At 38.1% G+C, this 24,112-nt stretch overlaps 1 protein-coding gene across 3 annotated transcripts in view; it reads left to right on the plus strand.

The window, feature by feature from the left end:
* PALLD (palladin, cytoskeletal associated protein) overlaps positions 1–24,112 on the plus strand; it is a 143,120-nt gene that overhangs the window by 37,187 nt on the left and 81,821 nt on the right. The gene's annotated exons all lie outside the window — the stretch shown is intronic.

Below are 24,112 nucleotides of genomic sequence, written 5' to 3' on the forward strand. Positions count from 1 at the left end.
CCCTCAGGTAGGCATGTCTATTTCTTGTCTCAAGAAGTTACTGAAGTTATTGTCAAGGCACTCCAAGAGCCTCCTGGGTTGTCTACAGCCTGCTATGGTGTTTTTCCAGCAAATTCTAGGGTGGTTGAAGTCCCCCAGCAGAGTGAGAGCCTGTGAATGTGATGCCTCCTATAGCTGGAGCAGGAATGCTTCATCTGCTCTTGATCAGGAGGCCTGTACTAGACTCCAACCACAGGGTTCAACCTTGTTTCCTTGCTAATTCCAGTCCCTAAGCTTTCAACTTAATTGTGGCTATTCTCTAGGGACATCTCTTCACATTGAATCCATTTCCTAACATAGAGGGCAGCACCTCCTCCTCTTCTTCCCCTTCTCTCCCTTCTGAAGAGCTTGTGTCCATCCATAGCCACACTCCAGTCACAGAGTTCATCCCACCATGTTTCAGTAATAGCCACTATGTCATAGCCTTCCAGCAGCAAGGTAGCTTCCAACTTCTCCTGTTTGTTGGCCATACTATGTGCGTTTGCATAGAAGCACTTCAGCTGGACTGTCAGTCATGTCCCCTTTCAAGAGAAACACCCATCAGTTCCCTTAATGTGCTTCCTTGGTGTTTCACTGTTAGCTGCTATTACCTTAGTCACTGCACCTGAATGTCACAGTGGCCTGAGTTCCTTTTGTTCCTGTTCTGACACTGCTTCCCCATCTTTCTTCTGAATGTTCTTGGGTTTGTGTAGTCAGCAGACATTCAGGTGTGTAATGTATGTATATTTCTTACATTGCAGTTGTATATAACATCAGACAGGTTACACTGGTTCTTTTGTAACTAAAATCTTGAAATTGAAAGTTCAAGCTGAGGATAAATGAGTGGAAAAAAATTTACCTTGTATTAGCAATGATACCTTACTTGTGCAAGAGTGACCTCATGCTGCTAACTTATACCTTGATTTCAGCATTGGCAAACTCACCCACATCCCGCATGATTATTTGGAGTGTAACAAAGGAACTAAAATGCTATTTTATTTCATTTACAGCAGTAATCAGAAGGAACTATTAATGATAAAAATGTGTTTAAGAGGAAGCATGAAATATGGTCTTCAAACTTAGCAAGATTATTTGCATAATTGTATGTTTTCACAGGATAACTTGCAAAACATAGAAATGCTGTTCTTGCAGCAATCGTCTCATGATTTTAAACATACAAAAACATGCGCTTGAGGCAGCAAGCCAGGGCTGCTGTTCTGCACTCACCACTTTCCTCTTTCTGTTGTGCTTTTTCATTCTAAGCAATCCTTGACAACTGTAGGAGAGAAAGGAGTGGAAGAAGTTGAAAGACAATGTGGTGGAATAGCAGTATATATGATGGTGATTGTATGTATGGAAGGGAGGTTGCTTAGAATGTCAATTTACAGATGATATGCAATGCATAGTGAGCCAGGTGATCTTGTACTTGGCTCATCTATTACAAGACCCATTTGCAAAGAAAAGGTCATATCAGCTCCAGCAGAAGAGTAGAAAGTGCATTTCACTTCATGCTTTCCTTCTCAGAAGAGAAGCTGCCCTAGGTAAACGAAAGAATGCTGAGTAATAGACTTCCCACTGCATAATGTTCACTGCTACTTGTGCAACATTTGTTCTGTTTTTAAATGCAGTCAACCTATATAAACAGATGTTAACATTGTGTGCAGTGATGTGAGTGGGATGCTATTATGTGAAGCTCTTTGTTTGCTGATGTCCAGATTGATGACCTTGGAATCCCTAGTGCAATTGCTTTTAAACCCTGTATTTTACTCGATGCACAAGGTAAACGTTTTGCTTGACCAAAGCGAGCATAAGCCCATACTGCTCTCAGAAATGGAAACCTTACCTTCTATTCAGACAAATTGTTTGCTCCCAAGTATAGCGATAGCATAAGAAAGGGTAGGAGAAGGAAAAGGGAAGACTGGCTGCACATACTTTCAGCATTTGGGAAATTGCAACCCAAGTCAAAGCTAACAAAATATTTGCATAAAATTCATTGAGTAATAAATTAGCTATCTCAACCATGAGAGTGATCCTTCTTGAAAAGAACTCATCTATGAAGTTATATCTGTCCACAGAATATTAGTATGTACACTGGATCATAGGAACTGGTTCTTCAGTATAAAGGTGGTGGAACTCTGGAATAGGCTGCCCACAGAGGTTGTGGATGCCTCCTCCTTGGGGGCGCTCAAGGCCAGGTCGAATGAGGCCTTGGGCAGCCTAATCTAGCTGAGATATGTCCCTGCCCATGGTGAGAAGGTTGGAGTAAAGGATCTCTAAGGTCCCTTCCAATGCAAGCCATTCTATGATTCTATGACTGTAATGAAGAAGCAACTTGTAAAATACTTAGAGTTCATGGATAAACCTGTTGAAAGTAGTTTATTCAGTCAACACTGAAAGTAATCTCAAAGCATTCAGGAATGATGGGCTTGGTTTTGGTTTGTTGTTGTTGTTGTTACTATTATTAGTTCAACAAAGACATACTGAGCACATTCTTGAAGTATGAGGTACATCTGCACCTTGGCAATGCAGCTGTAGCCAGCAACTATAAATAATGATTTACCACGATTCAGTCCAAGGCAAGAGCTGGCGTGCTCCAGAGAGTTACTATGATTGTTTTCAGGCATGACAAGTGCTTTTAAAGTCCTACAAAACACTTCATTTGTGGTTAGAGATGCTTAAGTAATCCTTAAGCTATAATATTAGTTGTTTTCTCATTCTGATGCTAAGAATATTTACAACAGAGCTGAACGCTCTGTTGTAAATTATATCTAGAATTAACTGGGAAATCAGTCAACATGAGGTATTTTGCTATCATGTAGTTTAGAAGACAATAAAGGTACAAAGTTATAAGAGACAGTACTTCATCATGCCTCATTTATGTAGACAGAAGTGGAAGAGCTGTTGAACTGAGACCAAAAACCTTCGCATTTCTGCAATTCTGATCTCTGGACCTGTTTGAGGTACTGGTGCACACAGGACTTTTCCAGGAAATACTGATGTGATGCACAGATGAGCTTTTGGAAGTGCCCCATATGATATTTTTGGATACTTTGCACCTGTCAATATTAGACAAATAAATGTTAACAGAATCATAGAATGAATCATAGAATGGTTTAGGTTGTAAGGGACCTCAAAGATCATCCAGTTCCAACCCCCCACCATAGGTAGGGACACCTCCCACTAGAACAGGTTGCTCAGGGCCTCATTCAGCCTAGTCTTGAACACCTCCAGGGAGGGAGCATCCACAACCTCCCTGGGCAACCAGTTCCAGTGTCTCACCATTATTTCTATGAAACAAAAAAGTAAGAGAGTCATATTTAATTGACTTGCTTAGTGATCTGAGATCACAGTAGAAAACTCTGAGATCATTGGAAGATGAAAGAGGAAATAAAAAGTGTTATGAAATACAGATAGAAAGTGACATTTATTTTTCAAGCTCTTATCTCACTGTCTTAAGGAATGATGGGAGTGTTGTTTAGTTTTTACCAAAAAAATATATAGACCAGTGGAACAAAGTTTCTGAACATTTTATGTCATATAGGATTGATGTTTGCAGGTAGGAGAGATTAAAAATTACAGATGCTAGGATGTTGCAGAGGCAGCTACCTGTTAAAAATGTATGCAAGAAGATCACATTACTTTCATGATTCCTCATTTGGACACCTTAGGTCACATGCAAATATGTCAACAATTTCTTTCCTATTCCTCAAAATAGTCATAAATAAGTGTTGAAATATTCAATCTGCTCTTAAAGGCAACCTGCTCAGACAGTAGTATGTCACTTTTTTTTTCCAGTTCACAAGCTGACTTTAATGAAATCCTAAGAACACAGAGTAACTTGATGTTGTGAATAAAAATAGTTAATCAGGTTTCCGTGCATATTCTACTGTCAGTGACTTCATTTACCAATTTTAGACCAAGGAATAGCATGATCCCAAATCAGTGGCAGTTAGTGCTGAGAAATTTCCTTTTTACTGGTGCCTGTATTAACATGGTGTTAAAGGGTAATTTAAATGAACTTTAAACCTTTTTAAATATGCAGCAATAGAACTCTGAATCTATTTGTAACAATAGATATCAGCAAGAAAAAAGGTTAAAGGTAGATGAGAAATGCATTTTTTACATTTTTTTTCTGCCTTCCTTTGGCACTGATGTTTTTTGACCTTTAGAAGGTGGAGACAACTGTACATCCTGCTTACATAAAAGCTAATCAGTATTTTATCAGAAAAAGTCAAACATCCTTGAATCAGTTATAAAATATGTGTAGCACAAATGCTGCGGGCATTACATGCACACAGGACTTCTCTGTTTTTTTCAGGGTTTTAAAACTGAAAGTAATCCAGGTTATAGGATAAGCAGGGAAATGGAGGAAAACAGTTCATCCACTTGTTTAAGTCAGTGCACGCTAAGACCTTAGTTAAACATAGCTTTAAACTTGCAAAAACCTTTAGTGCCTCCAAGAGTGTTCTCCCTCTCTTTTCTGCCTGTTTCCTCTGTTTCTTCTTAGCAGTTGCCTCTCTTGTTCCTTCATTGCCAGCTGCTCCTCTCCAAAGTGCCAAGAGTAGGCTTTTTTGTCCTAAAAATCACATAGAAACTAGAAGGTTGGCTTAAGTGCTCAGAACCTTCTTCATTTTCTGGAAGTGCATCGGACATCCCCAGGGAGGTGGTGGAGTCACTGTGCCTGGAGGTGTTCAAGAATTGTGTGGACATGGCACTTTGGGACATGGTTTAGTGGTCATGGTGGTCTTTCGTTTATGGTTGGATTCAATGGTCTTAGAGGTCTTCTCCAACCAAAACAATTATATGAGATTCTGTATGGAATCACATGGTCAGTGCTACAGAATAAAGATAGAAAAGTCTGGAGAGGTATGAGGCAGATGGTGCTTTTGGGGTGGTTTGTTCTTTTCTGTGATGAAGTGGAGCAGATCAGTATGCCAACAGTATGCCAGAAAATGCAAGAGGACACGTGCCATAGATCTGCAAACAGCTTGTGGTGGTAGTCTTAAAATTGTGAACTAAAAGCATCCAGATGAAACATTTTGACTTTTGAAATATTTCTGTCATTCCTTGTTTATTTCCTTCTTTCTGAAATGACTGAATGGATTTAATAGGGCTGGGTGATAGGTTGGGCTGGATGATCTTGGAGGTCTCTTCCAACCTGGTTGATTCTATGATTCTACATGGAAATGATTAAGCAGGACAAATCCAGTTGTTCAGTTCATCTAATAGGCAACAATTTCTGAGAGGTTGTTAGCATAGTTTCCTCTAGAAACGTTTAAGGATTCTCTGGGTGTGACAAGACGAAGTTCTCAGATCAACTGATTAAATGCTTCCCTGCATGCTAATTCTTGCAGACTAATCATCATGTGTACTTACTCCATATTTACATGGCTTTGAAAATGGTGTGCAGCCACCTTTTTCTTGATATTGCTTCATCACTGAGTCATGGTTATGCAATTTACACATAATTTTGAAAATTTAAAAATAGCATGTTTCTTGCTGGGTAGAGTGAAGAAGGGAGTCGAGAAAGGATATAGGTTTTGTCTTGCACTTCCTTTGTTGTCTTCTGTTTCCATTCAGACAAATCCTTTTCTCAGTACTGTTCACTCTGGCTGTAGCAGGTAGACACTGAAGCTTCAAAACTGAGATGGATGGTGCTCATCAATTTGTGTTTGCTTTGAGGAAAATGGGATCACTACATTTAAAAGTACCAGTGAGAGTATGTCTGTCAACTTTGTCTTCTATGTGGCTTCCTAGAGAAAGATCCCTTCTGGTTAGAGCTTTAAACTAATATGACAGAAGATTGCACTGCCTCTTTCTCCAGCACTCAGGTCTGTTGAGAAATAAATAAGAAAACCAGCATACAACACAAGTGCATACAGCTCTTAACATTCGAATCCTAAATGAGCAGGTAGAAATCCTTATTCAACAAAGACATGATATGTAAGTTGATCAATATTAGAAAACAGAATTTGCCTTTTTAGACAATTTGCTTGTATGTGTTTTTACTGTACTTTTTATCATGTTCTTTGAGTATAAAATTGCTCAAGAAATTTTTTGTTCAGTAGAATTAGAGTAGCAAAATATACAGGAATAAAGTTCCTGCTGCTAACACGAGCTATTATGAACACTTCTGTAGTCCGTGACAGGCATGTATTCTGTTTGAATAGCATTTGGAAGCTACATGACTTTGGTTTCAAATCTCCAGCAGTCTGAAGACTGAGTAGTAATGGATATACCACTCTTTCATTCAAAAATATAAGAAAGAAGGTAATTAGAGAGTGCATTTAACAAGAATAACTTCTGAATAGCTAATTTACTTGTTTGTATGTGTAAAACCAAAAGTAGCTAAATGGATTACAAATTCGAGTGCTAGGTACTTTTAGACTCCCAGTATCTGCTGTTACAGTGTCGTCTTGATTCAATAAACCTGTTACTGAAACCTAAGTTACCATATCACACCTGCAATCAGAACTGCTGTTGGTGATACCCATGCCTAATAAAATGCTCTGCAGAAGTAGGAACTCACATTTGGGTAAGGAGAATTGCTGGACAGAGTGCTGCAACTTACGAAGTTTAATCATAAACTCGAATAGTTACAGACCTACTAGTTTTTATTATTCTTCTGTTCCCTGTTGGCATATCATAATTTTTTTTTTATTGAAGTGATATAACCATCTGGTGATTTCAATGCTTCTTCCAATTGTGATTACATTACCAAGATTTCCTTGTATGTAATTTCAAGTTTGCTTTTTTACCTCAGGTTTTCCTTCCATTATCTTTTGCATTTACTTACATTAACTGTATTTGTTTTGTGCCCCATGTTAAGAAATGTTTTCTGGTGACAAAAATGGGAGATTGGAATTCAGTGGCATGCATTTCTGTCTGGTTCAGTATGTATGCTGTAAAAACTTTGGATAAACGATTTCCATGTGGTATTTTTTTTGTTTTCTAAAAAATCAGTAGAGATGCCAGGGTTTAAAGATACTAGTATATCAGTTAATTAAAACTATATTCCCACTTGATGTGCCCAAGCAGGTGTCCAAACTAAACAGACTGGAGAAGACCTAAGAACCAAGCAAGTGTTGCAGGTCCTGTTCTGTCAGCCTTATTAATGCTATCAACTATTTCTTATCAGAAACCTTATTGTTCTCACAAGGCAATTTACCTTTTATGGCTGTAAGAACAGACAAGGTTTATCCAGTGGAGGGAGCTGTGTTGCCTGGGTCTGTGAAGAAGACAGCTTGATACTTTCTAGAACACTGGAAAAAAGAACATGATGAGAATCAGGAGGATGAACTGTTTTCAGAGACCTTGTTTATGCTCTAGAAGTCTTTTCAAGTTGGAAGCATGAATCTGTGATTTGATTATGGAGGCTAAAATAAGTTTTTGGTTCAAAACTGATAGTAGTGACAGAAAAGACCCTGATGCTAAGGACAGGACACTATCAGCCTTTACACAGAATAGTCCAAAGAGTAATATATAAAACATCTCCAGGGGATGACAAAAGGCTGACCATTTTATCAAGTAAAACAGCTGTTTACTAGAGATATCACTTTTCTGGCCTGTGGTATATTTGATAATAGATAGATGGATGGATAGATAGATAGATAGATAGATAGATAGATAGATAGATGTGTTTGTGCACATGGAAAAAAAAACCTAACATGGTTGAGATCTGTGATGTTCTAAAACTCCTGCTTAGTACCTTGTGTCAGGCCTCTAGGTATCCTTGCCAAATGCTGCAATATATTTAGTCAGAAAAATAATTAGCTTATATGAAGCTAACTGAGTTGAGATTTTGACTCCAGAATGAGGTCTAGGCAATGCTCATATCACCTCTCAAAGGAGCTATATTTTTGTTTCTTTTTGTTTCCTTATTATTAGTCATCACAGATTTATTACAGCAGATCTGTATTATGTTTGGTAATAAGCACTGTGTAGACTCTCTTCAGTTTTCAAGGATGTGAAGCATCAACTCAGCAACACTGGAAATATGTGTTTATCTTTACTCCACATCTTTATACATGAAAATGTATTAGTTTCTTGAATGTTCTTTGAAATTTGTCTATTTTATCTCCATTATCTTGATTCTGGAGTTTATCTGTATTGTGTGGACTGATACTTGAAAACAATTTTAATGGTTTTCTGCATGTATTTGAAAGACAGAGTTGCAAATTTTCCAGGGTCTTTTACTTCCTTCATTCTCTCCCTTTATTTCTCCATCACTCTAACCGTGTTGACCACTGTGATATTTCTGATGGTAGTTTCTTTTTGTTTCTGTAAACTATCTAAGAAACATACATGGCCTGTGTTTTTTCATGTTTGGTTCAAGCAGAAGATTTTGTCCATGAAGATTTTTTGCTCACCGTCCCCTGTCTCACCTTTCTCACTAATCTGTGGCAAGTCATGTAAGTCATAGAAATAGAACTGGTTTCAGTTATTTTATGATATCTAAGCAGTTAGAGTCAGATAACTGGTGTGTTACGTGAGTTTAGCTGATCAGTGGTCTTAGGACAAAGTGAGATTTCTGTCTGTACTTTTCCACTGAAAATTTTTCTTATGAGACTTGTAGAGCTTTCCCTATGTACTGTTCTTCAATTGCTCCAGCTTTTTCATTTGCAGCATATGCAGACCTTCTCACTCCATGCAGAACTGATCTGATCTCAATGTACATAAACAAAAGTGCGCCAGCAATTCTTATTTCATTGAACAGCAAGCGAGGTGTTCTCATTATTAAGCTGTTTCACCCAAGGACCTCCCTTTCAAATGTTAAGGCAGTGATAATTTGCAAATACAGGTGTGAGTTTAACATGCCAAACCTTGGTTCTAGTTTTAAATGTATGTAATGTAGATGATGATTTTTAAAGGCTTTAGTAAACTGTGTATAACAATCTGTCTTTGCATGATTAACCTTTGGAATATGCTATACACTTCAGCATTGTCTTTGCTAGTAGTCAAGTATTTTGCTATCTGTTGATGTTGCTTGCTAGATACTACAATATTTGGATACAGGGACATCTAGCAATTGGACATGGAGCATTGATTTTAAACTAGAGAAGAGTAGATTTACATTGGACATTAGGAAGAAGTTTTTTACGATGAGGGTGGTGGAACACTGGAATAGGGTGCCCATAGAAGTGGTGGAGGCCTCATCTCTGGAGGCATTCAAGGTGAGCCTTAACTGGGCTCTGAGCAACCTGTTCTAGTTGCAGATGCCCCTCCTTATTGTAGGAGAGTTGGACTAGATGACCTCTAGAGGTCCCTTCCAACCCAGTGTATTCTGTGATTCTACGATTCTGTACAGAAGTATAAAAATGTTAGAAAGTGACCTGTGCAATATTTGCAGCTTCTCGCTGATTGCAGAAGGATATGTTCTTATTATGTAATTTTATATTTATTCTGTGTGCTAAAGACTGGCTTGGAATCTGGAAGAAAATTCTCTTTTCTAACCTCATACATGTGCAGTATACATGCTGAACTTGAACAGATAGTGATTTTATGGTAATTTATCTGAGTTTATCTCATGAATTTTCATAAAGTACCATACTAGTGAATGAATTGTTCAAGTCCTTTGTTTTCTTTCCCCCTTCCTTGTTTGCACTTGTTTCTTTTTTGTATTTCCAGTGGTAGCTGATTTCTTAAACAAAGGATTTATTTGGGGTTTATTTGCCTTGGCAACTACAGTTCAATGATTCTGAGTTGTTTGGGTTTTTTTCTTTTTTTTTAATTCAGGAGAGAGTGAGAGAAGCAAACTCCTAAGCTTAAAACCTCTAGAGTTCTAATAAGGATCTAACCTGCTTCTAGTTCAGCATCTATAACAGAAATTGGGTTAGGAAATATAGTATGTCTGCAGAATCTTCTCAGGTATTCAAGAGCAACAATAGTTATGTGAGTGATGTTATAGTCAAAGAATACAACTTTGAGATTCAGTAGTGTTTCTCCCTGGTAGCTGAATAAATTAGACCATCAACAGCATATGCAGTTCCAAAAGGCAAAGTGGAAAGGCATGGTTTGCTGCTGTTGTAGTTTAGGGAAAGCTTAATGAATGTCAAGTTACAATTACTTTGGGAGAGTGGCTTAATTAGATACTAACAGAAAGAAAGCTCAACAATCAACAGCAATTTTATTGCAACATTTTGTTTCTGGTTTCACCTGTGGGATGGAAGTATTTTTATATTCCATCTTTCTGAATTCATTAGTAACAATTTGTTTTGTGGCAGAAAAAATGCTCTTTAATTTAATATTAAATATTCAGACCCTAAATACTGAAATGACAAACATTATTGGAAAAGCCTGGGTTTCTCTTTAGACAACTAATTGCTTCAAACATGCTTATTAATTGCATCTTTAAAATTCAGTACATTTTCCTAACTGCTTAAAGGATAAAATTGTCTGCAGATTATGTGGAAGTGATAAGTCCTCTGAAGTGGACTCAGTGTATATTCTTTTACTATTATTCCTAATTTCTGTGGTATTTCAAATACTCAGGGAAATAGTTGTCATTTTGGCTTTGTCTTTCTTGGGTTGATGAAATTGCTTAGAATTTTTCAATTGGATACACTTCAACTTCTGTTTACTTTTATAATGCTCACGGGGAATTAAACTCTTCCTCCCTAGAGTAAAATAGAATAGAGAGTGTTTTTCTGTTACAAACACAAACTCACAACTACCCTTTTGGTCCCCTTACTAATTATGTTTACTTAGCCCTCAACACAGTCTAAAAAGGACTTTAGTGTAATTTGCAGGCTATGTTATCTAGTAAATGCATGTCTCATTGAAACTGCCTGCTTAGGCACTGAAGTCAAAACTGTGTGCCTTCAACTACCATTAAAACACGTGAACACACTGCTGATTATGATCAAAACCTTTTAAATCTGTAGCATAAAATACTCAATAAGCATAAATGTCATATCAGCATCCATAGCCAGCGGGATCTTGTAATGAGCCTCATCTTGCTTTTATCAGTCACACAATATTTTGAGAATGTGCCACAGCAGAGAACTATGTTCTGCATGCAGAACACTTGCCTCAAAACAAAATATTCACGAGGGAATTTCAAAAACTGTTACAGCTGTCCAGAACTGCAAATGCCCAGCCTGACTCTTGCTGTAGTACAGGTAAATATAGAGTTTTTTCTTTTTTTTATTTTTTAATTCTAGTGCATCTGTTTGTGTGGATGAGAGACTAAGACTTGCTAACTTGAAAGGCAGCAGAGATGTTAGAATTGCTTAACTAGGACTCTGGAGTTATGATGCTCATATGTGTACTTTTTGCTTTGTTCAATTTACTTTTCCTATGTGAATATTTTTCCCTTGTATTAGAAAAGCAAGACATGGAAACGTGATTTGTAGTGTCAATAATTCACAAGGTTTCATAACTTGCTGTAGTTGTAGTAATTTGTTTTACTGGAGAAAGCTACAGGTGTGATTTTTTTAATTTGGTATTGCCCAAATAATTTCATTACATCACAAAGTGCTAAATACTCTTCTGACAGTATCCCCAGGGTGAGGAAAATTGGAGGTAAAAAGCCTTCCTTTTCTTGGTATGTGTATAAGCAGATATAACAGCTTATTAGAGATACGGCTGAATTATCATCTAATTAAAGTGTTCCACAGTATTATCATGTCTAAGGTAAATATTTAAATTGTAGTCATTCTGTGTTTCTTTAAGGAAAAAACTGTAAAGCAGAACATATTGCAGAATGTTGCAAGGCTATCTGCCATATTGCATAGTCAAGTTTCCATGTTGCTTGTTATCACATCTGTTGTAGGCAGTCTGGCATCATTTTCTAAGAATGCTCTTACAGTGGGGCTATTAACAGTCATTTCAGGTTCTCTGCCATAAGCTGTGGAGAGCAGACAGTTGTTAAGACATGTAGTACTATTGCAGAAGAGTTTTATCCTTAATGGAATACAATTTCTAACAAATTATTGGCATACAAATGATTCTACACCAGCTTGAGTTCATAAGAAAAACTCATCTGTGAATTTCAGAAAAGCATTTCAGTTTAACCTGAGCAGAGGGTAGAAGTTACCCAACACAGGGTAATATTCTGTGCTGATTGCTTTAAAAGTATTTTAAATAAATCTGCCAATTCTCTGTTAGCATTAAAAAGACAATATTGAAAAAGATTCCAAATTGCCTTGCCATGTACTTTTCTACTGCCAGAGATGAAAGTGTATTAATACTAGCAAGTTAGTTTCACAAAAATATGAAAGGTTAAGTCATCTTCATTTGAGGTACGTAGCTGCTTCTCATAAATTTTCTGAACTGGAATTTAGTAGGACATAAATTTTGGATTTAATAAATGCTTTTGAAAAATAAGCACAGGAACTTGTAACACCTACGTGTCAGTATTGACTTGGTTACTGCCTGTAAAATCTCCCATAAGTGTTTTGGGACATGAAGTGTAGTCCATCAAAATTAGCCAAAGGACAAAGAAAAGGTGGTTTGTTGGGTTTGGAAGTTTGGGAGGGTTTTTTTCGAAAGAGTAAGCTAAATATATGAGTGGATGCTCTTCCCAGGCTTTGATGTAGATGGCTTTTTATATGAGGTTTGTTCTGCCAGTTCTGAGCAGGAGGGAGTATGCACGTCAAATCCTTTTCCAAGCAAGCCTCTCTGATTTCTTCCAGAGAACCAGCCTTACTAAAGCAAGGCAGAATTAACCCGTATTTTATAAAAAAAGTAGCACTATGTAACTTAAAACAAAGACATTGTAGCTCACTGGAACAATGCTTCTAACAGTAGAAACAGATTAAGGTGATTAAACTATGCCATTGTTTCCAAAATGAGATAGAGCCATTTCAGGACAAACTTGGAAAAAAGGAGGAGGGGGGGGAAGACCTTTTCACAAAACATCCTTTACATTTTCTGAAAAAAGTACTGAAAAAGTCAGTCAGCAATTAGTGACATTTCATAGCTAAAAAAACCCTCAAACCGATTGGTAAAATGCAAGGTTGATAAATGTGTTTCTTTGTATTCTTTTACTGCTACCAAACAATTAATAGTGGTATAAATAATGGAAGAAGCTTAAAATCTGATTCTCCTAAAAAGGCATGCACCTACTGAGGACTGTGGCTGAATCACACAGAACCACAGAATGCTAGGGGTTGGAAAGAATTTTGAGAGATCATCTTGTAGAGTAGGTCACCAGGAACACATCCAGATGGGTTTTGAATGTCTCCAGAGAAGGAGACTCCACAGCCTCTCTGGGCAGCCTGTTCCAGTGCTCTGTCACCCTCACAGTGAAAATGTTTTTTCCTTATGTTTGCATGAAACCTCTATTCTTCAGCTTGTACTCCTTGCCCCTTGACCTATCATTAGACATCACTAAGAACAGCCTGGCTCCATCCTCTTGACACTTGCCCTTTACTTATTTATAAACATCAATGAGGTCACCCCTCAGTCTCCTCCAGACTAAAGAGACCCAGCTCCCTCAGCCTTTCCTCATGAGGGAGATGCTCCACTTCCTTTATCATCTTTATGGCCACATCTAAATCCTGGTTTATACTCAAACAATGAAAAGCAAGTTCTGGACTACCAGGCTAGATCAGGCAATCTTCAGAATGAAACAGTTAGAAGCAATGCTCATGACAACAAAGCTTTACAGATAGAGGTTAAAAAATGCTAACAGCTAAGTGCTGTTCTGCTCTTAGTGTCTTATCAAACCAATGACTGGAATTTTGAACAGTATAAACATAGATTGCTGAAGGAAGTTTTAAGGATGGGACATGGCTGTTTGTATTCGTGTTGTTGTGTACCACTTGTACATTTCATGTTTATGCACCCACGGAATGTTTCAGAAAAACATTGGGAAGCTACGTCAACTCTGCCAACAGAAAATGCACTACAGCATTATTTAAGGACAAAATAACATTTTGAAGAGTCCAGATTTCAGACATTAACTTTATCAGTTTTTTATGTTGGCTGTTGGTTGTTGACCTTGCTAAAAGCATGTAGCAAATTTGTTGAGCTTTCTGTATCCATTTGTTCTTGCTTTTATGTGATAGGGATTTAAGCACTTTAAGAGGTTTGAATTATTGCCTATATACCACCTAACGTACTCTGTAAAGTAGGATCTCTTTTTAGATATTGTCAAATGATTTCCCATAAGGTGTTAGAAAACAGTTGGTTTATAGCCCAAGTATTTTACTTTTTAAATTTTGTTTGAATAGGAAGATTATTCACTTCAACCTTAGGTAGTTTTCTACCTAAAACCAAAAAGAATTCTGAGAAGGCAAAGGCATTTTTGTAAGCTTTGTTTTATCATTCAGTGTCAAACTTGACACGTGTCCAAAACATAAACTTTCATATCTCCATTTTCATTTTTAATAACTCAACTCCTATTTTCTTTGATTATACTGGTATATGCACTGGATACTCTATGTCTATGTAGCTTCTTGGAAACAGATTTTAAACTCCAGTAATATTTTAGCCAATAAATTCACTTGGATTCTGGTCTCATTTGATATCACTAAATCCTTTCTTTTTTTTTCCCCCCTTTTTTCCCCTTTTTGTTTGGTTTGGTCTTGTAGTTTTGTTAGTTTGTGGGGTTTCATGGGGGATGTTGGGAAGAGACTTTTATAAGACCCTTTGAAAAGAACCTTTGAAATTATCGATCTGTGTTAACATAAAAGTAAGAAGTGTTTTTTCAGACGCTAATAGCTTAATAATTTCACCCCTTTTGAATATTTGGAGACTACAGTCATTATCTTTCGGTATGTTCATGAAATGTGCTATGTTCCTTTCTGGGCCTCAGAGCAATAATACTACACATATCTTCTAGAATGTAGAAAGAATAGGGTTATCAAGTCCATTCATTTATGAACAAGAATTAAGCTGGCTATGTCTGTGATTATGATAATTGGTATGTATGTATGCACATGTCCCAATTATACTCCAAAAGTCATAGCAGTCTGGTGAGGTCCCCATTGACTGGAAATGGGCAAACATAACTCCCGTTTTCAAAAGGGTAGAAAGGAGGAGACAGGGAACTACAGGCCAGTCAGTCTCACCTCTGTGCCTGGTAGGATCATGGAGCAGATGCTCCTGGAGGCACTACTGAGACAGGAGAATAGTGAAGAGGTGATTGAGTACATTCAGCATGGCTTCACCAAGGGCAAATCCTGCCTGACAAACCTGATGGCCTTCTATGAACAGGTCACAATAATAATAATAGATGAGGGGCGAGCAACTGATGTCATTTACCTGGACCTGAGCAAGGCCTTTAACACTGTCCTGCACCACATCCTGGTCTCCAAGCCAGAGAAACATGGGTTTGATGGGTGGACCACGAGATGGATAAAGAACTGGCTTGATCACCGCACACAAAGAGTGGCTGTCAATGGGTCCATGTCCCAGTGGAGGCCAGTGATGAGCGGAGTGCCTCAGGGATCAGTCAGGATTCAGACTGGATGTGAGAAGGAAGTTCTTCACCGTGAGAGTGGTGAGACCCTGGAATGGGTTGCCCAGGAAGATGGTTGAGGCCCCTTCCCTGGAGGTGTTTAAAGCCAGGCTGGATGAGGCTCTGGCCAACTTGATCTAGGGTAGGGTGTCCCTGCCCATGGCAGGGGGTTGGAACTGGATGATCATTGTAATCCCTTCCAACCCCAACTGATTCTATGAATCTATGATTCTCTGTGTGTAATAATCCTTCTAAAAGATTCCTTCACTCAAAAGTAGTTTCTAGTATTCAAGAGGAAATTTCAATCCTACAGTTTAGAACTGATATATGATAGTCGTTGCACTGGGCATGTGATATGCTGAGTGTGAATTCAGTTTCAATTTTGTGGTATTTAGCTGGAAAAGACTTTTGCTGCCACTTGGGTTCGTTAGGTTTTTTATTGTTGTTGCCCTTATTTATCCCTTATTTGACGGTTGTGCTGAATATATATTCCTGAATCTGGTTCCAGGTTAATTGATGGAACAGATACAGCATACTGCTACTTCAGGAGTATTAGGATCTTGTGAACCTCTAATTCTTCACAGATTCAAAATTAGCACATGCCCCTTCTCTCTTTGCTTTGATGTCCAAGAGCTGTATTTTCAAGAGAGCCAGTGGCATCCTGGCCTGCATCAGGAATGGTGTGGTCAGCAGGAGCAGGGAGGTCATTCTGCCCCTGTACTCTGCACTGGTTAGACCACACCTTGAGTACTGTGTTCAGTTCTGGGCCCCCCAGTTTAAAAGGGACGTTGAGATGCTTGAGCGTGTCCAGAGAAGGGCGATGAGGCTGGTGAGAGGCCTTGAGCACAAGCCCTATGAGGAGAGGCTGAGGGAGCTGGGATTGTTTAGCCTGGAGAAGAGGAGGCTCAGGGGTGACCTTATTGCTGTCTACAACTACCTGAGAGGTGGTTGTGGCCAGGAGGAGGTTGCTCTCTTCTCTCAGGTGGTCAGCACCAGAACGAGAGGACACAGCCTCAGGCTGCACCAGGGGAGATTTAGGCTCGAGGTGAGGAGAAAGTTCTTCACTGAGAGAGTCATTGGACACTGGAATGGGCTGCCCGGGGAGGTGGTGGAGTCGCCGTCCCTGGAGCTGTTCAAGGCAAGGTTGGACGTGGCACTTGGTGCCATGGTCTAGCCTTGAGCTCTGTGGTAAAGGGTTGGACTTGATGATCTATGAGGTCTCTTCCAACCCTGATGATACTGTGATACTGTGTGATACTGTGATACCTTCTCAACTTGCAGTCTTCCAGGTGCAAACCTGAGTAATTCTGTCTCTACTAGACACAGTGTCAATTTGATTATACAGTCGACAGATCATGAGACCTATTAAGCTAAGGCCCAGCCAGTATTTTTCCAGTAAGATATCAAAAGTGCCTATGTAATTTCTCCCTTGCCGCAACACAGGAAAACAACTTGAGAGACTGTTAGTTGCCATATGAACTGCATCAGTTCCATTCTGTATGTAGGAAGAAACTCGAACATCACTCAGAAGTCTGACACTTCTTTTGACACTTCACATGAGGTTTTTGCAGCTCACTTCATCTGATCAATTAAGCTTTGTCATTTGTTTATCTTCAGTATGTCTTCAGTGTAAGTCTCACTTATGAGGCTGGTTTCACACGGTCATTTAGAGGTCAGTCTGCAGTCTTCACACAATCTGTTAGAAGTCAGTTTGTAGTCATCTAATCTAAGCTTGTTGAACTGCAGTCAACTTTTTTTTTAAAAAATAAACATTATTTATGACAAAATAAGGCTGCCAAAGCAGCGCAGAAATTCTGAAACTGTGATAGTTCATTTACAGTTTCTGCAGCGAGTCTACATTATGTTGAGGGTTCTGGTGGTGCATAGTTGCAAGAGCACTCTTACATGACAAGATTGTTGAATTTAAAAAAAAAATCTATACTTCTAGATGAAAACTACGTTTGATACACTCAGGTTTTACCAAACTGCCAAAAGATGGTTTAGGTAAGGTAAAGCTGTCCATTCAATACTGGTTTCTTTGGCTTGGTCAGTTTGAGATATCTTGCCAAAGCAAGGCAGCTTACTCCAAATGACTGTAAATATGCTCTGGGAAGGAAAGAGGACAGTAGTTGTTTCTTGAGCAATTAATTCCACACTTTCAGTTACTATTTTTAGTGGGTGGTTGTAATAACCCAATGACACACAAATACCCCATGGAAAGCTTAGAAAAGTATTCTGTTTCAGGAATGTTTTTACTGCAAATTGTATGGCTTTATTCTTTCATATAATTGTTAATGCTAAGAATAATTTCAGAGCAAGAAATCCTTATCATAGAAAGGAGGTGCTTTGAAACTGGTTGTAGTAGACTCACTTTTCTTGGATGATTGAGAGCCTGAAATGTTTCCAGCCTTCTGTAGCTTACATTGCTTTCTTTTCCACAGGCTTTTTATGAATTCTCAGTAGTAGATAATATTAGTGAGACACACTTCAGGAGGCCTCTTGTGCTTTGGCCTACTTTCAACATGTCAGTACTGAAAGATGTGAGAGGATTAGTTTAGGCTGTGGTTTCATGCATGCACTCTAAACAAGTATAAGTCAAAGTTGCTGTCACTGTGTTCTGGTCTCCCCTCAGCCTAGCCCCATGCCACTTCTCTTGGAGCATATGAAGAATCAGTCCAGGTTGCCATGCCAGGTGAACAGCCGTAAGTGCTTGTGCTCACACTGGTTAGGGCACAACAGGCAATTGTATGTGAGGCTATGGCTTCAGAACTCCTGTTCTCTTGGTGATTGTGAGCTTGTGGTCAATAACTGTGCTGAGAGATATGTTTTTGTTGCTTTCCGGTTGTTTGTTTTCCACAACAGTGCAGTATAAATGGGTGTTACTTTAACAGAGAGGATTTTTGGCTCAGGATCTTTATCCATGAGTATATTTGCTCCTTCTGGTTTTGGTCTTTTTTTTTCTATTTCTCATCATGGATTTACAGTCCTTTGAGGTCTGATAACTGAAAATACAAAACTGCTATAATGAGTATCCTAGAAAATCAGACTCCAGGGAAACGCCTGCAATTGATTTATCCTTTTAGTGAGTTTCACTCCATGCTTCAGAAAAACATGAGGGAATGTTCAGCCATTTGAAAAGAAGGAGAGATTTAGAAACTCCCATAGTGACTAAGTCGTGTAATAGCATTGCTCCTTTCCATTTGTTTTGTAATCCTGTGTTGTTCCACTTCCTGCCCATCTTCAGGTCCTGGCCCCCTCCCCTCCATTCTTATCCCTTCAATCACAGCAGCCTCTCTCCAAATTCCTTCAGTTTTTCCACTGTTTGCTCAAAGCCAGAGAAGCCGCCTCACTATGAAAATTGGCAAATGCAAGTCTTGTTCAGGATTAGTTTCATTCCTTCTATTGTGCATTGATAGTGCTATTGGGAATCTTACATTGTGTACTTTTAGTACCAAAATTTCTCTAATGCAGCTGTGAATTTTGCTTCACAAGTCAACTAGTAACTGATTTGCAAAAGACTAAAAAAAAAAAAAAGTTGTGTCTCTGAGGTGACAAATAAATAAATATCATTTAAGAGAAATATGTTTTATGCCATCTGAGAGTCTTAATTCTGCAACTTTATTAGCAGAAGAGAGGTGGAAAACTGTAGCAAGGGTGACTAAAGGGGTAAAGGAGTGACTGAGCAGGAGGGGAAAACAAATTCTTAAACTTACTGATCAAAAATGTTTCTGTTCAACTTATTTAAAGTTTCCATTCTCTGTTCCCAGCTGCATATCCAGCTCTATTAGGTTGTGCCAAGTCCAATTATGTGTGTCTGAGACACAAAAACCTCTTCACAACATAATGAGAATATTATCATCAACGAGCATGATACATAATAATATTTCATATGAAATGAGGATTATTTCAGCGCCATAGAGATACTTCACAAAATTTATCACTGTTTTCAATTAAGGCAAATCAATCTTATATAAGGCATAAGACTGCAAGGCAAAAATGACACCTAGCAGTACAAACTGAGGTAAAGTAGTGGAAGTAGTTAGAAAATGGCAAATGCTGTTTTCTCCAGAAGTTCGTAATTTGTATTTTACAAAAGGTTACAGATTTTTTCCCCTACAACTTCTATTTGAAGTTCAGCATTTTTTGCAGAATTAGAGAAAAGTAAATTAAATCAGTAAATTATTGGAATTTGGGTTATTTTGTTTGTTTGGGGTATTTTAGCTGTCAAAAATTCACCAGTAGTTTTAATGTCAGAAACCAGTATGCAATAACCTGAGCTTTTGAGACCAGTGTCCAAAAATAGAGCTCTATTTTTTTTCCTGGTCATAGCTCTAATTTAGGAAATAAATTCCCAATTTTTATACATACACACACACACACACACACACATATATATACACACACACACAGTTGTATGTAGTGTTTATATTAGCACTAAACATTAGTCTAAACATAAACATCCATAAAAGTGGTTGTAGGATGTCTATGTTTGGATGTGGGTGGCTGCAGCATGGACCCATGTGCACTGATATAAATTGTATGCTGCAGCTGGGTTTTCTCATTTTAAAGATCTGATCATAAAATTGTTTGCTTACACAAAGCAAAAAAGTACAAGTCTAAATACACTTCCACAATGGCTTTCTTTTACTCAAGTGGCAATGTGGAAAATAATTTTCCTGGGCAGATGAAAAACACTGGGTGCTCCAGACTGAACAATTGAGTATTTCAGAATGAATTATACTAACTTGCTGAACCAGACTCTTCTCCCTGTGGGCATGTGTCTGTTTGCATATATTTATCAGTCTGCTTGGAAACAGAATGAGGAACAGTCATGCATTGCCTTTTAAAGAAGAGTCTGAATGACCTTTTTTTTAAAATTGTCTTAGGGAAAAAAGGCATCCTAGGGAAGGCTGCAGCCACTGACTGTAAACTAGAATGAGATTCTTAAAGGCTCTCTTTCCCATGATTTTCACACAGCATTAGCTGTTACTTCATCTTTCCTTTAGATAATTCCAAGTTTCTGTTTAACAGTGAGGCATGTTGTAATTCCCTCTCTCCTAGCTCAACCTCCTTAAGGGAGGTAATTCAGAAAGCCTATACTTGCAAGTTCTTGATTGTCAGACTATTTTACTTTTGTTTTTACTCATGACCACTCATGAAGAACTTTAAGCTTCATCTGGTTGCTAGGATTTTAACAAGTTCAAATGCTTGCAGAATTAAGAGAGTTCTTAAAATAATGGATCAGTTACTGCATTTAACATTTTAATATCCAAGTTTTCATGAAAAAAAAAATACTGGTTTGTTAAAGTTATGAGCTTGTGGCATCAAAATTGGGTTAGGTCTGTTTTTAACAGTGGTGCTTTGCAGAGTGCAGGTTCATCTAGCAAGCACCATACAGAGCAATTACAGCTATTGACATACCGGAATTCTTTTCATTTGTGACAAGCTCTTTGTCCAGCAGAAGTTGTTCCAGCATTTGACATAAAGCAAATGCTTACCAGTCACTGTGAAAGAGTCACCTTGCAAAGAACTGTGAGATATTCACACTGCTTAATGTACACAAAAAGAACTGCATTAGGAGCTCAGTTGTTCATCATCTCCTATGTGGGTTTTAAGAGGAAGAGCTCTTAGATGGGTTGTTAGAGGTCATTGGTCTGCAGAATTTAGGTTCATCAAACCACATTATGATTTTAACTAATGAGAAGAATCAGGATGCACAATCCACTCTTCTCAAATTTTATTTTCACATGAAAGAAGCCTGAATTCCATGGCATTTCATGTTGTTTTTTTTTCTGTTTTCTTTGTGTGTCCTTGCAAAGTCAATGCTATTGGTCATTTGATAATTTCTAAGCTAGGTTGCTTATAGCTCTCACTCTTAGAACTCTGAACTAAAACCCTAAATGCTAATATAAATAACTTTAGCACAGCTTGCATCTCTCCTTCAAATAGTAATCATGTGAAAAGCAAAAAATCTTGCTGAAAATAATTAACTTGTTATCCACATTTTCCATAAAGTGAAAATGTCATAATGTCTTTTCAAGAGAATATTCTGGATCTAGGAATATGCCCTCTTCGTTTGATAAAACTTTTCTTTTTGTGAAATGTGTATTAACCAACAAGAATATCAGTTCCACTGGTTTTGCTTGTTTATGCTTACTTTCTAACTGATCTGGCATAACCCACGTATTCAAAATGAAGCTGGTGCTCATCTAGATTTATTGTGAGTGTTTGTTTATATTTGTCAAAGCATAAAGATTTAAAGCAAGGCCACTTGCTTTCTGTGGCTATTAAAATATGTTGGCAGGAGTTTGCAAGTCTTGTGAAGAATCTGACCAATCTGTACCAACTTCAGTGAAAGCAGTCGTTCACTTTCACCCACTATCTGGTTAGACTATAAAAGCTGGTCGAAGATTTTAATAAGGAATGACACCAAACTACTAATTGGTGTAATCAGGTAACTAGGGAATAACATAGTTTTTTAAAATGTTCAGGGTTTGTTTTATTAACACTTTACAAACTAGTCTGCAAATTTATTTTGCACAGAAATTGTAGATCTTAATGACAAATGGCATTTGTAACTAGAATATGCCATGATGATTTTCCTCTCTATGCTTTGGCTGTTCATTTACAAAGCCACAGCAGTCTCACTACTGTAATCTGTGTAGCTTTTGATTTATTTTCATGTACTTCCCTCATGTGACATCACATCAATCTATGTTCTGTACCAAGTATGAAGTAATATCCCTGAAATTTGTTTGTGGTCAGAATTACTCTCATGAACTGGCCCAGCATCATAGCTTAGTCTTAGTATATCCTGAAGGATTCTTTGCCAAGTACTTGGAAAGGCTTGGGGAAGATCTTGAAAGCCTTTCAAGATAACTTCCCTTTCCCTCCTCCCTTGCAGTGAGACATAACCCATGTCATGGAGGTTTAGCCAGACAGCCTGCCTCACAGATCTCCTGGTCCTTGAAGCTGAGATAATTGTGATTTAAATTTAAGGCTATTGCACACAAAGGAGCTTAGTTGCATGGCTGAGTGACATTTTTTTGAGTTGAGATGAGCACTTTCAAACACAATTGTATGTTTTAATTCATTACTGTGTTTAGCAAGGGTGGGTTATAGACATGAGAGGCTCAATAGTGACACTTTCCAGATGGCACCTCCTGTTGCCTTATACAGCTGACATTCCTAGACATCCCAATGGGACTGCAGAAGGACAGAGCTGGTGGTGGGCAGGTAGAATGTATGTCCCGAACATGTATGTTGGGACATTTATCTTTGCCAGTGTAGTTAGCAGTGCATTCCCAAAGTGAAGGTTATTGCCAGTGAGGAAGGTTTGTTCAAGTAGGTGGAGCAGTGCAAATTGCCATTTCCTCCAGCACTAGAAATGCAGAAACTAAGCTCCTTTGCCAAGTAGGAATCTACTGCTCCTTGGACTGCTAGTGGGAGGATAACAGAGGGAATGGGACTTTTGTGCTGTCTTCATTTCTAAAATCCCACCAATGTCTTGTAGAGACAAAACCAAAAATAAAAGTAGTCATTTGATAGTATCATATGCCTTTTATTGGTATTGATATACAGAAGAATTTGAAGATTACTGCTTATTGTTGTTGAGGAATGGCAGTCATCCATATTAATTCATGTGAGAAACAGTTTATAGAAAACACTATTCCTTAAATTCATATCTGTCTCACAAGAATTAGATATGTGCCATTGTAATCTTGCTGTGCTGTTGTTTTCACAGATTTTCTCACCAACAGCAACATTCAGGTAAACATCTGAAAAAGGTTATCAACCTCTCTAGTTTTGACTTATTAATTCAATAAATGATTAGTAAATTCTAGTAAAACCTTCTACACCATTCCAGGTGGTACTAGAAGATCTAACAGAGCACTACTATCGGAAGGGCTATTTTTAAACATAGGAATAATATAGGAATAGAGGCACTTGTATCAATACAGAAAGATTTTTTTTAAAAGAGGATGAGAGAAGCACACTGATTCAGAAATGAGCTAGCTTTCTTAATTAGGTGGAGTTCTGTCCTCTCCGTGAAATATCTGTAACCTGCTACTCCGTCAGCTTGCTATCCATTGAGTTTCATAGCTTCTTCTAACAAGCATTTCAGATATTCTCATTATGCATTGTTTGTCTGGTCTCTTCAAGTATTAAAGCTCTTTTATCTGTAACTCTCTTTCTTCAGTCTCAGATACCACATATGCCCTAAGGAGATATACAGCAGAATTTAGTACCTTCATATTGGCTTTGGTGTGTAGTTAACTGGCTCATGCCACACAAAGGTTTATATTTTACTGCAAAAGACAAAAACAACCCTTCCCCAATCCCCATCTCCTCCCTTCTTCCCATGTGAAGGCACCAGCAATCATGCAGCCATATGGCCAGCTGAACTGGGTAGCTGATATGGTTGTTTTTTTCAGATCCCCTTTCAGTGTTGGCCCAAATTTAGATCCATTTAATAGTGACCCTGTGCTCTTAGTGTAGAAGATGGTTTCAGTACACCTTTAATAAAACAACTTCTAAATGATACTTTTTGTGCAGGGTCTTTTAGAAAAGGAGTTGTTGAACTGTAGGCCTATATGAGGTATTCTTGACTGCAGTGCCACACAAGGAACCTTTTTTTTTTTGTAAGAATGGCTCACTAGCAATGCTTCCTAGTAACATTTATTGTGT

The sequence above is a fragment of the Pogoniulus pusillus genome, chromosome 9 (genome assembly GCF_015220805.1).
Source record: "Pogoniulus pusillus isolate bPogPus1 chromosome 9, bPogPus1.pri, whole genome shotgun sequence".
Taxonomy (NCBI): domain Eukaryota; kingdom Metazoa; phylum Chordata; class Aves; order Piciformes; family Lybiidae; genus Pogoniulus; species Pogoniulus pusillus.